At 33.1% G+C, this 16,098-nt stretch overlaps 1 protein-coding gene and 1 pseudogene across 1 annotated transcript in view; both read right to left on the bottom strand.

Annotated features, from left to right (window-relative positions):
• The window catches only part of ST8SIA4 (ST8 alpha-N-acetyl-neuraminide alpha-2,8-sialyltransferase 4), a 135,881-nt gene that overhangs the window by 44,402 nt on the left and 75,381 nt on the right, over positions 1 to 16,098 (bottom strand). The gene's annotated exons all lie outside the window — the stretch shown is intronic.
• On the bottom strand, positions 2,121 to 3,851 carry LOC127560019 (ornithine decarboxylase-like; annotated as a pseudogene).

Here is a 16,098-nt window from a genome sequence, read left to right on the forward strand (position 1 = left end):
AATAAGAATTTATCAGGATGAGAAGATTTGGAAGAATTATATTTTCTACCAGTGAAAGAAGATGCATTGATGAGATGTTGAATCCATTAATGTACATAATTATTCTTTTAAAATAAGTGGTTTGATTAAGTTCAACAAGCACTATATTCACTGTGTCACCTAGCTGCCTCATTATTGAGTTTCAGCTTATGATGAAGTCATATTTAAGCTTCCCCTTACACATTAAAGATAATACAATCACAGATGTCATTGGGAGGAAGAGCTTCCAGGAAGAAAGACTGTAATATTGTCCGTGTAATCTCCCATGGTGAAGACTACATTCAGACTAGCGTGTTTAGTTCTGAGAAGCTTAAGAAATTCAGTAATAAGGTAGATAAAATTCAAGAGAGAGTAATCAGGATGATGAGGTGCCTTGACTCTGCATGTCATTTGAAGATCATATGAAGTACCAGAGATATTTAGCTTCAGGAAGAAAAAGCTCATGAAGGAAGGATGTTTGAAAGTTGGCTGGGGAGGAAGCAATATAACAGCTTTCTTCACATACATAAAGAGTTGTCATTTGAAAGAGAGGTAAAAGTTTTTCTGATAGAGCCAAAAAGGCAGAACCAAGAATGATGGTAGTTGTAAAGCGGCAAATATGACTTTACATAAAGAAGAAATTCCCAACAATCACAGCTATCCAAAAGAGAAACCGTTTGCTTTGTTATATAATTGTTTCCCTATATTGAAAAGGTTAGAGCAGAACCAGGAGATCATTATACACTTCGACAATGATATTGTATGAGGACATATTTTGATGGAAGTGGATTTCTTTGACAAAGAGACCTAACTGAGTTTCAATTGATAAATGACGGACAAAAGCAGCTACACCCAAAGAAAGAACACTGGGAAACGAATGTGAACTATCTGCATTTTTGTTTTTCTTCCCAGGTTATTTATACCTTCTGAATCCAATTCTCCCTGTGCAACAAGAGAACTGTTCGGTTCGGCAAACATATATTGTATCTAGGATATACTGCAACATATCCAACATATAAAGGACTGCTTGCCATCTAGGAGAGGGGGTGGAGGGAGGGAGGGGAAAAAAATCGGAACAGAAACGAGTGCAAGGTATAACGTTGTAAAAAAAATTACCCTGGCATGGATTCTGTCAATATAAAGTAATTATTAAATAAAAATTAAAAAAAAAAAAAAAAAAAAAGAAAAGGTTATATGACAATTTCTTAAATTTAGTATAATGAGATTATATGTTGAATTAGATGACTCTTCTGGATACTTCTACATCTAAAATTCCATGATTCTATGAAAAAAAAAATATTTTTTTGTTCCTTTATCTCATCCAGGCTAGAAGTGCATAAATAATGCATGAGCCTGACACCATTGCTGATTAGCACGAGAGCTTTGACTTACTCTGGTCCAATCTAAGCCAGTTAACACCTCCTTAGGTGGCCTGATGGATTTTCATTTCTGAGAACTGATCATATTCATGCCGGACTTTATAAAAAGTTCTTCTTCAGCTTAAAATCCCCCTACTCTAGTGACCCAAAAGTTTCAGATTTTCTAGGTATCAGAATATACAGGGATGTGCCACCAAAAATGTCTCCCTGAAATATGAATATGAGAAAAATGGATAATTCATTTCACATGAGGTGACTTTTATTAGCAGATAATGGTAAATTCTTATATTAAATCATACTCATTCATAATGAATTTATTATGTTTTATATTTGGTTATCATGCAATAAATTTAAAATAAAAGTAAAAAAGAAAGCAGACTACTATGGACCACCAACAAATGAAGCTGCCAATTACTATTTCAGAAATGATATGAAGAAATATAACTAACGGTCATCAATTGATTTTATTTAGCTACTTAACCTGCCAAGTTAAGAAAGATGCATTTCTCCTTTTGGAGACACATGTGAAATCTTCAAAATATAAATTGTTAGAAACGATTGGATATTCCTGTATTTTTTCCTAAACAAAACAATCCCTTTCTTTGAGAAAGATTCCGCTGGAAGTAACTGTTATTATTTTTTAAATCCTGGCAAAGTATAGAGATAGGAAATAGTAACTAAAGTTAGCTTTTCTTAATCATCCAAGCAATTGTTAAATAACTATTTTTTCTTTTTTTATTATTTCAATATACTTTTATTTTAAAACAGGTCACAACACTAAGCTCAATCCCATTCTGCTATTATACAAATTACAAATGCTTGCTTAGCAGCTGAGGGGCAATCTTTAGAAGTATATTTGAAAAGTGAATAAAAATCTGTATAAAACAAATATTCAAATAGTTTCCATAGGAACACAGATAAGTGTGATCTCATCTCTTCGTCCTCCATATTGTTGCATTTGTGCCAATCCTATTCTTAAAACATTTAAAAACTCTAGCAGGAATTAAGTTAATGATCCCCCAAATGTTCTAATTCAAGTAACCTTGCAATTAATGGCTACAAATAGTTTCTATACATTAATACTAGCTGAAGTGCAAGTTGTTGAGTGAGGTCCTCATTCCACTTTCCCAAGCACAAGATAATGGCAAACTGTTGATATCGAAAATCAACACTTAATGTTAAGATTTTCTGCTGGAAAATCTTGATTGTTGATTTGTTGCATGCATTGCCATGCTGGCCCAGACATCACATTATAGATAGTGGGTCTCTGGAATCCACTGAAAGTAGAAGCAGCAGCAACAGTGTAAGCACCCATGTTTTCAAATAGCATCCAAGCTCTTATATGCATTTCTGGTAAATCACAGCATTCAATAATCCAATCAAGGCTGTCACATGTTGGTCCTCATATGCCAGAAGAATAATACTTCTTATCTGGTTTAGGTCTCTTTCACAGAATAAGTTTAATGTGTACATGATCAAACAGGATGAAATTAAATGATCCATATTTACATAGTACAAAAAGGTTTAGTCATCTGCCTCATATTCATCATCAGAACCTGTCTGTTCCTTTAATACAAGTTTTTTGGTAATGATATTAACTGCAAGCATGAAAACTGATGCAATATCTGCCTGGTTCAGCTATGATTCTCACTTCAGAGTCACCAGGAAAATACTTGTCCAATGCTGAACTGATTACACTTGAGATCTCTTCAAACTTAAGCTTTGCATCTTCAGAACCAGGAAAGCCACCACCAATTATCAAGAAGATACATGTTGAAACCAAACTCCAGACCCATGTGAAAGACACATTGGGCATCAGAAACTGCTTAGAAGGTTTCTGGATCAGTACAACTTCCCACATGAAAACTAACTCCAATAACATGAATATTCAGTTCCTTTGCTCGTTCAAGAAATAGCCTACTAGTTTTGAGAAAGGCCCCAAATTTAACACTTAGTTAGATGAAAGACAGCTTTGGAGTCAGGAGTGGCAATCCTCAAAACAAACTTTGCCTTTGGATGAGCTCTGGCAACTTTCATTAGCTCTACTTCACTATCAAAAGTTATCATTTGTACTGCATTGTTGGCAGCATACTTAATTTGTGACACTTGTTTGCATGGATTTGCATAATTTATCCTCTCTGGAGGCACCCCAAGACTCTGTACTAATTATATTTCAGTTTTGCTAGCACAATCAAATCCTGCTCCTATAGAAGTAAGTGTCTTCACTATAGCCTTGCTGTCATTACATTTAACAGCATAAAAAGGAGTTACTTGAGGAAGAGCATTGTACCATCTCAAATGTTTCTTTAGGATGTCACCAAGGTCAGCAACATAGAAGGCATATTTATCATCAGAAAAAGACTCTTCATTAATTTTCTGGTCTAGAATATCCTTTGCACTAAAGCCTTCATCAAGGAAATTGAAGTTAAATTCATTATTACTAAAGTTGTTCATGGTTTCTCGGTGTTCCTTTAAAGTACAACAAAATGGAAAACTAAAATATGGAATTTAAAGACAAGCTATTTCCAGCTTTACACCAAAGATGGCTCTCCAGGAGGATAAAGTCCTGTTAAATACAAGGGTACAAATGTCCCTTCAGTATAGCCATTGCACTGGACATTCTCTTAAAAGACATGGATGTAGTGGGCAGACCCCATGGAGATGTTCAAGATGAATGGAATTTGATGGCTACGATGCCTTTCCCCCAATTTCCACCCCCATTCAGCCACCTCCTGCCCAGCTAGAGGAGTCACGCCAAGCCACCGGCCCCAAGTTGCACAAGAGCTGGTGACAGAAGAGCTACTGGAAGCAGAAGCTGAAGGGGTCTAACCTGAATAATTTTTTTCTAATAAATTCAGGATCACTTTTATATTTATTGTTGTACAATATGATGTTATCTAATATTATTTACTATGTAATGGCCTTGATGTTTACCTGATGCAACCGCACGAAAACTTGAAGTCTATTCACTTAAAAAAATTAAAAAATCTGAGCTGACTTTAGCTTATTATAATTTAAAAAAAGCCCACATAAGTCATCCCGACTTTTGCTTCTGCATAAATATGAGGAACAAAACTGATTTTAGTTTTTAGTTTAATCATTTCTAGACTGTACATCAAGAAAGTGAATTTTTTGGAAAAACTGCAGGGGAAGGTAGGTGGCACAGTGGATAGATTAACAGCTCTGAAGTCAGGAGAACCTGAGTTCAAATCTGATCTCAGACATTTAACACTTCCTGGCTGTGTGACCTTGGGCAAGTCACTTAATCCCAATTTTCTCAACAACAGTAACTATATATATATATATATATATATAATTATTATTACAATTAATTTTAATCCAAAATAAATTTGAATTTTGAATACTTATTTTAGATGAGCAGTTCTTATGTATTATCTAAACAGTAATTCTATTAAAATTTGACTAAATGTTTAAAAGATTATATTGAAAAAGGAAATGATTTTACAAAGACTGTCACCTTAAAAATCTAATTTCATTAACTTTAAAACAAAATACATTGTAATCGAACTTTTACTACTAATACCACTAATACTATCACCCCTCCTCCTACTGATATTAGAATTATTTTTTTAAGACATAAGACATTTTTTTAAGAATTTTCAGGTACTTTTACTAATCCTCAGAAAATTCCTATCTTATATATATAAGAAATAAACAATTATTATTTTGAATTTCCAATTAAAAAATGAAATGAGTGAACATGAGGTATGAAAAGTCATTTAGAGAACCAATACAGAAATTAGAATAAAAGTTACATTTTATAAATTCAATCCAATGTTTTCTCCTTCTCTTCCATATACTCTCTCCCTTTAAGATTGAAATGTGTTATCAGGAAAAAGAAATCTTATTGTCTTCACAAGTTTCATGTTGGGTATATTACTTGAGAACCATTCTAGATAAGTTTGGAGGGTTTCAGTGACAAAATAGTGGCTACCAGGTGATTCTTTTCTTTAAATTTTAGCCACAACAACAGCACATTGAATGTTTACTAAGACAGATAGTATTATTTATCTCTATTAATGGAAAAATCTATATTGATGAAATCATAAATATTATGAAGTTATTTTAAAAAGAATGTGTTCATTCCTATTGGAATTATAGAACCAAATTCCAACTTTATCTTCTCTTCCTATCCTCTTTTTCTGATCATATCCTTCCCTCAACTCACTATTCTCTACATGCAACCACACCATAAAATAGTCCAAGTTGTTACCCTGCCCCATACTGTGGCAAAAGAAAGATAATTTCAAGAAGAATGTTCAGAAAATTTTCCATTCCACAACCATTTTTTTCAGTGATGACTGATTCTTTGTGACTCTATTTGGGTTTTTCTTAGCAAAGACAGTGGAGCAACATGTCATTTACTTCGCTACCTAATTTTACAGATGAATAAACTTAGACAAAACTAGTAAGTGTTTATGTTTGAATTTAAAGTCAACTCTTTCTGACTCCAGGTCCAGCTCTCTATTCACTGAGCCACTTAGCTGCCTTCAGAACTAAAGTGAAACTGTTGATATTCTTTGTAGCAAATTTTGCCACTCAGGTAGTGCTATCATATATCTTACTTCAGATAAACTAAACCTTCAATTCTTTGAAGCAGTGAATATAAGAAATAGGTATCTTTTACTTATATTTAGAAGTTTATTCTATATCATCCACAGGTTGGACTTGTAACTCTTGTCTCATTTTTATTGTCTTTCTCACTCTTAACAAGAAAATTAATATTAGAGATATTCTCTATGGTTCTGTGGCTCACACATGCTATCTTCCTAAAATGGAATGACATGATTTAAGATGGCTTAGTTACCAAGGTACATAACTCCGTGAAGTGAATGAATTTATAAGCTTTCCAGTGACACATTCACCTTTAAAAGTGATCTGCATTTCTTTCCCTGACAAACTCATTGTCTTCCATTATAAGACTGATTTCTGTTAGATAGTCAAATACAGTGTAAAGCTGCCTGTCTTGTGATGGCAATGACATGAAGTGAATTTTGACAAGGTTGGTTCTTGTCCTTGGAGTCTGCTTGTGAGTAAGGAGATAGCAAAAGGTTAAATGTGACAACTGACATTTCAATTTTAACTTACTCATACCTGAGTGAGACTAAAAGAATTACAATCATGCATCATCTAACCACTTAGAAGTCAGGAGAAATAAGCATTTTCTGAAAACAGAACTACTTCTGTAGTGCAAAGAAATACTTCTTTTCTGGGGAGTTAGTTCCTTTTCACAGTGAATGAGACTTGAACTTAAAAACCTATTAGTTCTTCAAAACAGTCTAAATGTGACATTAAAGTTTCAGAATTATTGATTAAATAAACTATCATTATAAAATGATCTCTAATGTATTCATTCAGTTATGATTTTTCATAGGTATTATACAATTGAAAGCATATTAATATATTATGATTATTTCTTTTCCTATTTACAAGGTTTACATAAATTATTTTTTATTTCTTTCTAATTATACTGTTATTACTAAGATGAAAATTAATTTCACTAATCTCAGTCAATTCTAGTCTTTCCTACTAGCATTAACTTTTTCATTTGTTTCATGGTGTATAGCTATGATATTATATGTTTATCAGAGCTATGTAAGAGATTTGTCTCTGTATGGAAACCAATGTCAATGGCACAGAGTCCCCTAAAAAAAGGGAAACTATTTAAACTTCATCAAAATGCCTTCAAGCATTCATAACAAAGAAATTACAATATATGAATTGTGTTGTGTCAACCTTGTTATGACTGAGGTTAAAAAAATTTACTTTTTAGATGCAAAATGAAGCTCAGACTAGAAAATATGAAGAATAAAATAAATGCCAGATACTCTAAACTCAGCAGGGGTCCTCAAACTATGGCCCATGGGCCAGATGCAGCTGTTGAGGAAGTTTATCTCCCTCACCTAGGGCTATGAAGTTTCTTTATTTAGAGGCCCACAAAACAAAGTTTTTGTTTTTACTATAGTCCAGCTCTCTAACAGTCTGAGGGACAGTGAATTGGCCCCTTATTTAAAAAGTTTTAGGACCCCTGCAAAGGTTAAAATCTGAATCTGATCTGGAAATTTTCTCAAGCCCAATCTAATTGAGAATTTAAGCACTTTTCCTTTAGTCAATAACATATAAAGCTTCTATTTAAGACATTATTATATATAATGTGACCTACACATACTTGCATTGAAATCAGAACAGATTAATCCTATAAGCATATTGATTTTCCTGCTCTATGTGCCATTTTTGTCAGTGAATTTGTATTGGTTAATTTTTACTGTAATAATATACAATAAAAATAAAATATTTTAATACTTGAAATCTAAGTTTTTGATGGAAAGATCACTGTGCCAGAAAGGATTGGTTTTGACAGGTCTACTCATGTTAACTTTGCATTTTTTTTCAGAAATATCACCAGAACCTTGTTTGGAAACCCCACAATGACACACAAGTAATAGAGCTGAGGATACAGCAATTGGTGACAAATTTCTGAGGTAGTGTATTTTACTGTGCTGGGAAACAAGTAAAATCATTTTCCAACTCTCCAGCTACTACAGATAAAGACCAGATGTCTCCATTGCTCTATAGACTGAAATGGAGGTTGGCATATAGTGTTGTTCTACATGAAGATCTCATAATACTTATGTTTAATTATGAAAGTTTCCCTGTCTACCTTAGGACCTTCATAAGGGCAGTAGTAGAAACAATGAAAATAAATGTCTGTTTATACATAGAATCAAAAGGAGACAAAATGAGGAAGAAGCTTAATAGTTTTCTTCCCTTTCTCTAGTATGACGCAGTATATTGAGATCTGGTCTCCAAGCCAGAACAGGAAAACCTGCACTTAAGTCCTGCTGACATATACTAGTTACATGATTGTGGGCAACTTTCTAAGACTAGAAGATTGCAGAGGTGTTAATCTGTATTGTTGAAAGAAATTCTTTATCAGGACCTCACTACAGCAATAAAATCACAATTTGGTCCTTTTTCTTATATCTTTTCTTTTCTCAGTCAAAGCATCCTTCCAAATTCATTAGAATGTTTGGCATGATGAGGAACCAGGAAAATTATTTTCTCAATGCTGAAAAGTTGGGAAATCCAGAAGAATGTAATTGTAGAAATGAGGAATCAAGAGAAATAGAAAGAAGTCATTGAAGCAAAAATTCTTTGAAAATACCATTACCAGGAAATAATTTTAATTATTCCACTTTTCAATTATGGTACAATTTCTTCTAGATTCCTCAGATCATTTTCCATTGCACTGTGGAATTTGATCATTTTGTGTATATGTCTGCCAGCATGTTCTAAGCTAGACACTTAAGATTAAAAAAGAAGTACTTTCTGGGATCAGAAAGGAAAACTGAAAATTCAGTTGCTACTTGGAATTATTCAAATAAAACTATGTAGAGAATATACGTGAGCTATGAAAGGCAATTGAACTCATCTGCTGAATTTTTGGTCCAATTATGTGCTAGAAATATCTTATCGATTCAATCAATTTTTTCCTAGAAAATTTTCAATTCATTATATTCTAAGAATGCTACAAGTTGTACAAATAAGATATTTGCATAAAACATATTAGATATTAATTATTTGCTTCATAAATATAGTTGATTCATTTTGAGCCTGAAAGCATTTCTGCTATAGGTATGCGTTCCAAATTGAGGGAAAGGGGTAGTAGAAAGAAGAGATAGATTTTCAAGCTGAACATCCTCATCATCAACTAACTTTTAGTTGGACAACAAATGATTATCGAAAATATGTTTTGGTAGGTTATTTGACTTGAGGTCATGAATTTCATCATTTACTGTTCTTCATTGATTTAAACTGTTAAGCACTGAAAGACACAGAGAAGCTTTTGTTAACAATTTCAATTCTTAATTATTGTCATTATTAAGTTCAGCATTTAAGGGATATAATTTTTTCAAGAAATGTGTTAAAATATTTGGGTAATACCCAAATATTGACATAAATATTGACAATGGCCTGTCATATTTTAACTGTTGAACATGAAAATCTTATGTTATTTTCCGCAAAAAGTTTTCTCAGTACTAGAGTATGTTGGTACATGAAATAAAATTCAGGAAAGAATTTTAACTGCAACAAATCATTTTAAACACATCACATTGGAGAAATAAAAGGAGAACACTTAAGGACAAGTTACTTCAGAGTATAATATTACAGGCAGCAAAACATTATATATTTTTGGTCATTTCAGAATAAGTTAAATTATTTCTAGAAATATGACCTTTATAGAAAATTTACTATAATTCTAATAGAGATGCCTTCACATAGCTGAATAATTTCCATAATCATTAATCTAAGACTCTGTTGCACTGCACATCCTAATTTAATTTTGGCAATTTTTTCCTAAACTGTAATAAAAGAAACCTAAGCACATTTTTTTTTCTTTACTATCCTTGGGGAGAAGTCTATAGAAATTAGAGCTGTCAACATTCCTTTTGTTGTCCTTTTTAGAAAGAGTAGATAGTTTTAGTAGTTGTCTAGAAAGACTGATGGCTAATATTTTCTATTATAATGTGTTTTAAAACAAATGAAATGAGGAAAATAAGAAAAGTACTATAAAATAAATCCTTAGTAGTTGGACAATGCTGAATTTTGTAAGGGGAATTTATACCTTCGGACATTAAACCCTTTATATTTTTTAAAAGTTTGGCGAATAGTCACCATTAAAATAGTCACTAACGGTAATGAAAAATACCATTACCAAAAACAGAGCAGGGACTACCACATTGGGGCAGAAGAATGGAATACAGAGGAAATGCTCACTCCATTAACTGTTCTCATAAACAATTCTGACTTTTAGCAGAACTTTTTCTCTCTTTTAGTCTGAGAAGTTAACCTAAAACTTGATGTGGTAAGCAGAGGCTATATTAGACCCCATAATTGAATACCCTAGAGACAGGGTAGGCCAGGGTTGTACCCAGCACCCCCATTAATTGGCCGTAAACATCATAAATTACTATAAAGGCTGAGGCTTTACATCTTTATAAAGGACTGTAGTGGGAATCAAAATAGGGCCAAACTTGATCAAACCTTATGTAGTAGATTAAATTCTATATCCAATCAGGCTTTTTTTTTTCTTTTTTTTTCCCTAGTCTCTTTCCTTAAAATTTCCTATTTCTTAGGCTCCTTAGTAACTCGATGTCCTTTCCTTCTTTCCTAAATACAAACTATCTCTGAGCAAAGTATCCATCATTAGTCACTTATGTCCAATTTTTAGGAAAGGAAACTGGGTAGAGAATATTTGAATTTTGATATTATTGATGTAAAGAACTTCTAGCAAGAAATTCTCCCTCTACAAATACAGGTCTATTGGCAACTACTCTTAAACCCTAAGTTCTTAGGAAAATGTAACATGTTCCTTCTTTCAGGGGTCCTTTATTTTTTTTTTGTTTTGATATTATTATTATTATTATTATTATTATAAGTTCTTATCTCTAAATCTCTAAATATGGCATAACATTTAAAGTAAGCAGAAAACTCCTAATGTTAATCAATGTTAGTTTAAAGGCGTTCATAAGTCAGGAGAAGGGAAGGAAATGGAGAAAGGATAAATTTACCACCAAATATCAATAACCTCAGCAGTGGAAAAAAAAAACCCTCAAAACTGGATAAATTACTCTTTAATTGGGTCAGTAAACCATATGAAACTCTAACTATTCAGGACCATATTCAGTTTGAAGTAATAAATCCATTCGTTTGCAATTAGCTGGTGTTAACACCCTGTATCTCTTGCCATTCACTTCTGCTTTCTCTTTATGGAACTAAAAAGTAATTTCTTCCTTCAAACAGATTTTTATTTTCCATGATCTTTTAGTTTCTCTTTTTACTCGAGGGGAAAAAAAATCCCTATCACTCCCCTCACCAGTAAAAGGCTACACTATGAGCTGAGGGATGGATGGTGAATGATATCAAGCATTTCCAGGTAATGCATATTAAGTAAATACTGCTTTTAGGAATTAAGAATTGCTCACAACTTTAACTCCATTGCCTTATCAAGTGAAAAGAATAATATCATATAGCAAATCTATATTCTTGTCAAAGAAATTAGGTTTGAACTCTTAAAAATGAGAAATAAAAACATCATTTCTCAAAAGATATCTCTTTTTTTAATATAGCTTGTCTTTTCTCTACTTATATTCCTAAATCTGTCCACCTCAAACTCCTATTCTGATGATGAACACAAGATTCTACTAAGCTGGTAAGATCTTGGCAATATATCCACATTTATTAGTAGCTTCAATTAATTTGTTGCATGCTGCAGTTATATTGGGTTTTAAAATTTTTTCAAGACCAATTTTGTCAGGGAGTAGTAAACTGTCACTTGCATACTGATTCTCGAAAACTCTTCTCTCACTCTCACCTTCTATATGAAAAACAATACTGAAATAGTAAAGTTTAGATATTATTATTTTGTAAACATAAATAGAATTTTCTGCTCACATCAGTATCCATTTAACCATTCATTCTTCTAACCACAAAAGTGAACTCTTTACAGGCATCAGAAAATCCATGGAGAACAACACAACACAACAGGAAAATGCTGCATAATAAATTTCCTGACATCCATGGTTTCCAGGGACTAGAAGGTTTATTGAGATAGGCTAAGGAATTTTTTTTTGTCTGAAAATATGTTAAAATAAGTAAGTTTTCATTTGCATGAAACTTAGATATGACTTGACCTAAAATTCTAAGGAAAGGTAAATAGAGATAAAATCTATTTTGTTAGTTGCAATTGTATGGTACATTTCAAATTGTAAGGCTCACTCTCCAGAAAACAAGCCAGTTTTATCTAGTACTTAAAAACTCCAGAGGGTTACTGACTGTGTTTCATTTCAGGGTGACCAGGAAGTTTCTCAGACATAGTTGCTCACAAGCACCCATTTATGCTTTAAATTGATTATCATTCATTCAGAGTTAGTTTTAAGAAAAAATTATTTTCTAAAGTGGTATTATGACAAAAGGTGAAACAAGTGTTTCCTACTAAGTACATACAGAATTTAAGGAAAAGTGGGCAGCAGTTTAATAACAAAAGTAACAAAGTTGTAATAGCTCCCGGTGGGATGAAAATCTTTTGTGACCTCTTTGAAGTCCCACAAAGTTCCCCCTTGAATGTGTGAAGATCCATGCAGGACTATAAGGGTAGGGACCCTTTTAGAATCCATGTGTCTGATGTGTCCTCTCTTAGCTACCGAGTGGATACGTTGTTTGTTACATGACTAATTTCCCTAATGTCATGGTCTCTGGGCTCACCCCTTCCCTTACTCCCTTGCTACATAGGAAACCTGCAGTCAATAATATTTGACTCCTAAATAATTGTTGGAATGTCTGTTGGAACCTTTTCCTCTGATACATACATAAAAACAATGTATCCAATAGCTACAAACACTTCATTCCTTTCCAATTTATTTAACTAGATGGTTTTCCCATAATTTATGCCTTTGGTAGATAGTTGGATTGATCAATTCAAACCATCCAGAAGCAGCTAACACCTATCTTCTGACATTGCTTGATTGATTCTACAATTCAATCAAATAAGTGTTTCCAGCTGGTAAAAGAATCACTGCATAAACATCTATATAACCACCTTGAGTGGGGTGGAAGTATGAAATACTCTCTTACACTAGTAAAAATAAAAAAAATTTAATGTGGTCAATCACAAATCATAGTCTCTGAATATGCTTTTCTCCTTTTAGTCTATGGACATTTGAAATTCTAGTTTGTATTTCTAGTGTTCTAAGAGAAATGATCAGAAACTACTGGGATGCGCCATCTCCAACTCCAAATCAGGGACAAGATGTAACCAGAAATTATCTTTTAGAATTGTTTATACACAATGTGCATTTTTCTTCCTTAGAAGAATTTCCCTGTTTATTACCTCTTTTCTCTCTAAGAGTATTCCTACTTTTCCCCTATTTGACCTCAAGCTTCAGTAAAAATATTAAATCTTTAGCACACATAGTTGAGGAAAATTAACTTTCATCTCCCTTTTCACAATGTTTCCCAGATGCATGATTCAATGAAACCAAGAGTTATAAAATAACTTTGCTACTTAGCATTATCAGGAAGCAAGCTTAACTAATAGTAGTGTCTTCTGACAGGTTCAGTCTTGATTTTCATTTTCTCTGATGGACTCTGAATTTAGAATAATTGCTAAGCAGGACTGGGAAGAGGGCAAAGAAAAGCAAGATCAAGGACAATTTAATGAAATTAACAGCAAAGATTGTAAAGACAAAAAGAGCAAAAAAATAGCAATCATAACAGCTCGACTAGATAATGGTACTAAGAGTCTGGCATTCACAGTATCAATATGTGAATAAATAAAACTAAGTAGAACAGAGGATAAGAAAAGGATCAGTAATGCAGGGGGTGGAGATGTTTGTTTTTTGTTTTTGTTGTTTTTTGGTTTGTTTTGTTTTTTCTGATAAGAGAAAGAGGAGGATCAAAAGAGACAGATCTTGTGAAAAGAGAATTTTAGTACTGCCACAGTATCAGGAGACTTTCTGAAATTAGATTAGTGTAGGTGATTAACTAGTTAATGACATAAGAATTTCTCACTCAGCTTATTGCTACTGTTCCCTTTACCTCCCTGCCCACCATTTATTTGAGTCCTGTAGCTATCTGGTTAATTTTTATTTTGTTACCAAAATTCCAGCTTGAAATATCAGCTAAATCTCTTTTTATTTGCCAGTGAGTTTATTATTTTACCTAAAGTAAATCACCCCTTCTTCTATTGGTGCTTTGATGTGTAAATATTTTTTACCTTTCCCCCATGCCCACCTTAACATTTTCAATTGCTTCTAATTGAATAGATCTCAAATAGAATTTTTGTTGTCTCTATATTTGCCTTTCAAAACTTTAAACTTTAGCTCTAATTTGGTGTTATAAGTATCTTCAGATTTCATTTAACATGACTTTGGAAAGATTTCAATACATTCAAAAGTTGCAAGAATTATATTGACTTATATGACTAATAATCTTATAAAGAGAGATAAATTTATAACCCACAACTTCTTATGAATGGAAATTTAGAGCTAGAAAATAATTATATACTGCTTGGAACATGACTTTAAATAATGAATTTTGATAATAAGAAAGCTTTTGAGATGATACCCCAAGGTTAAAAAGATGACTGTGCATTTGTGTTGTATGTTTTTAAAGAGAAGTTATTTATGACTACTTGTTTAATTACTTGAGCTTTCTATATAGTACTGACTAAAAAAGCATTCTGACTTCAGCATTGTGATTATTTGTGTACTGAAAATGTCTGTTCTGGGATCCCCAAGTCCTTCAGGAAGGTCATCAAATTTTATTCGTCAACAGAGGAAATGAAACTCTTGGCCAAGTTTTTTGTTAAACTGTATTTATCACAGAGCTTGTTGATAAAAAACATAAATGAGATATAAAAAGATACTTAAAGAATAAGTAAGCCTTGGGGAGCTTTAACCTTGCTTTAAAGTCACATTCATCTTTTGTTTCATCAGTGATTCATACTTCCTTGTTTTCTTTCTGGGAGCTTCATGCAGTTCTCTTTACATGGTTTCCAGTAGCTAGAGTACATTATCTGTTGAAACAGTTATGTGCTTCCTTTCACAAATACTATGTGAACAATTTTCCCTTCTATTTCCATGGCGTAAGGAAGCTGTGGGTACTTTCTCTGCTTGATTTATTTTATACACATCATCATATATACTGCCTCTCTAGAGCTACATCTTATACTTGGCTTTTGCAAAGAACTTCCTCAATCAACTGGCTCATAAAGGGGGTGCAGTAGCTCTCCCAACACAATAGCATCAAACTGTGTTGCTACCTGTGGAGCTGGAAGAGACCTGAGCTCCAACTCAGCTTGGCTTAGCTCAACAGAATCCTAAACTACTAGCATAAGAAGCAGAATATTAACTTCCCCAGGGGAGAGTTTTAGAAGTAACACTCCTTGGAACAAGCCTCTCAGGACTCCATGAAGCAGCTTAGATTCACATTGGGTTTGGAAGAAAAGTGAACAGAATAAAAATAAATTTAGTGCTGTGATGTACTAATTATTCCCTAAATGGCTTTGCCACTGTGTGCAAAATTTGAGAAAAAAGCTCTTATTGAATCCATTTGTACTAGAGATCAGAGGTGGTTTTGCCTTTGTTCCAAAGCATTATTGGATGTAATCTTAATAATCATGCAAAACTTGCATAGCTTTCCAACTTGCTGAGCTAGCTTAGACTCCCCCATTTTTTCAGTAGCACTTCAGAGAAACATGGATATGAATATAAGGTGTATTTAGTTCTAAACCAGATCAACCTTATCATTTATCATTAGTTTCCTGCACAGTTAGACAATGCAGAGTTTGGTATTTTATAAAATTTTCTAAAGAAGGTTTTAAAAAAAACTGTCTAATATTAAGAGAAGTACAAAGTGTATGGGAAGGAAGGGGTGAGGAGGAGAAAAAAAGTAACTGATAGACACGGGGGAAAATGATATTGAAATGTCAGAGGTGATGGAGATAAAGTATTTTTACTGCAAATGGTTAAACACTGAAAGTCAGCATAGTATATACAAAGGATACTGTGTTTTTTGGTCTAGATCTATCTGGTTTCAAATTCTGTCTTTTTGTGTAAACTAGTTATATGACCATGGACAAGTCATTTAACTGTTGCAAGCCTTAGTTTCCCTAATCAGC

Source organism: Antechinus flavipes, chromosome 1 (assembly GCF_016432865.1).
Source record: "Antechinus flavipes isolate AdamAnt ecotype Samford, QLD, Australia chromosome 1, AdamAnt_v2, whole genome shotgun sequence".
In the NCBI taxonomy this organism is placed as follows: Eukaryota; Metazoa; Chordata; class Mammalia; order Dasyuromorphia; family Dasyuridae; genus Antechinus; species Antechinus flavipes.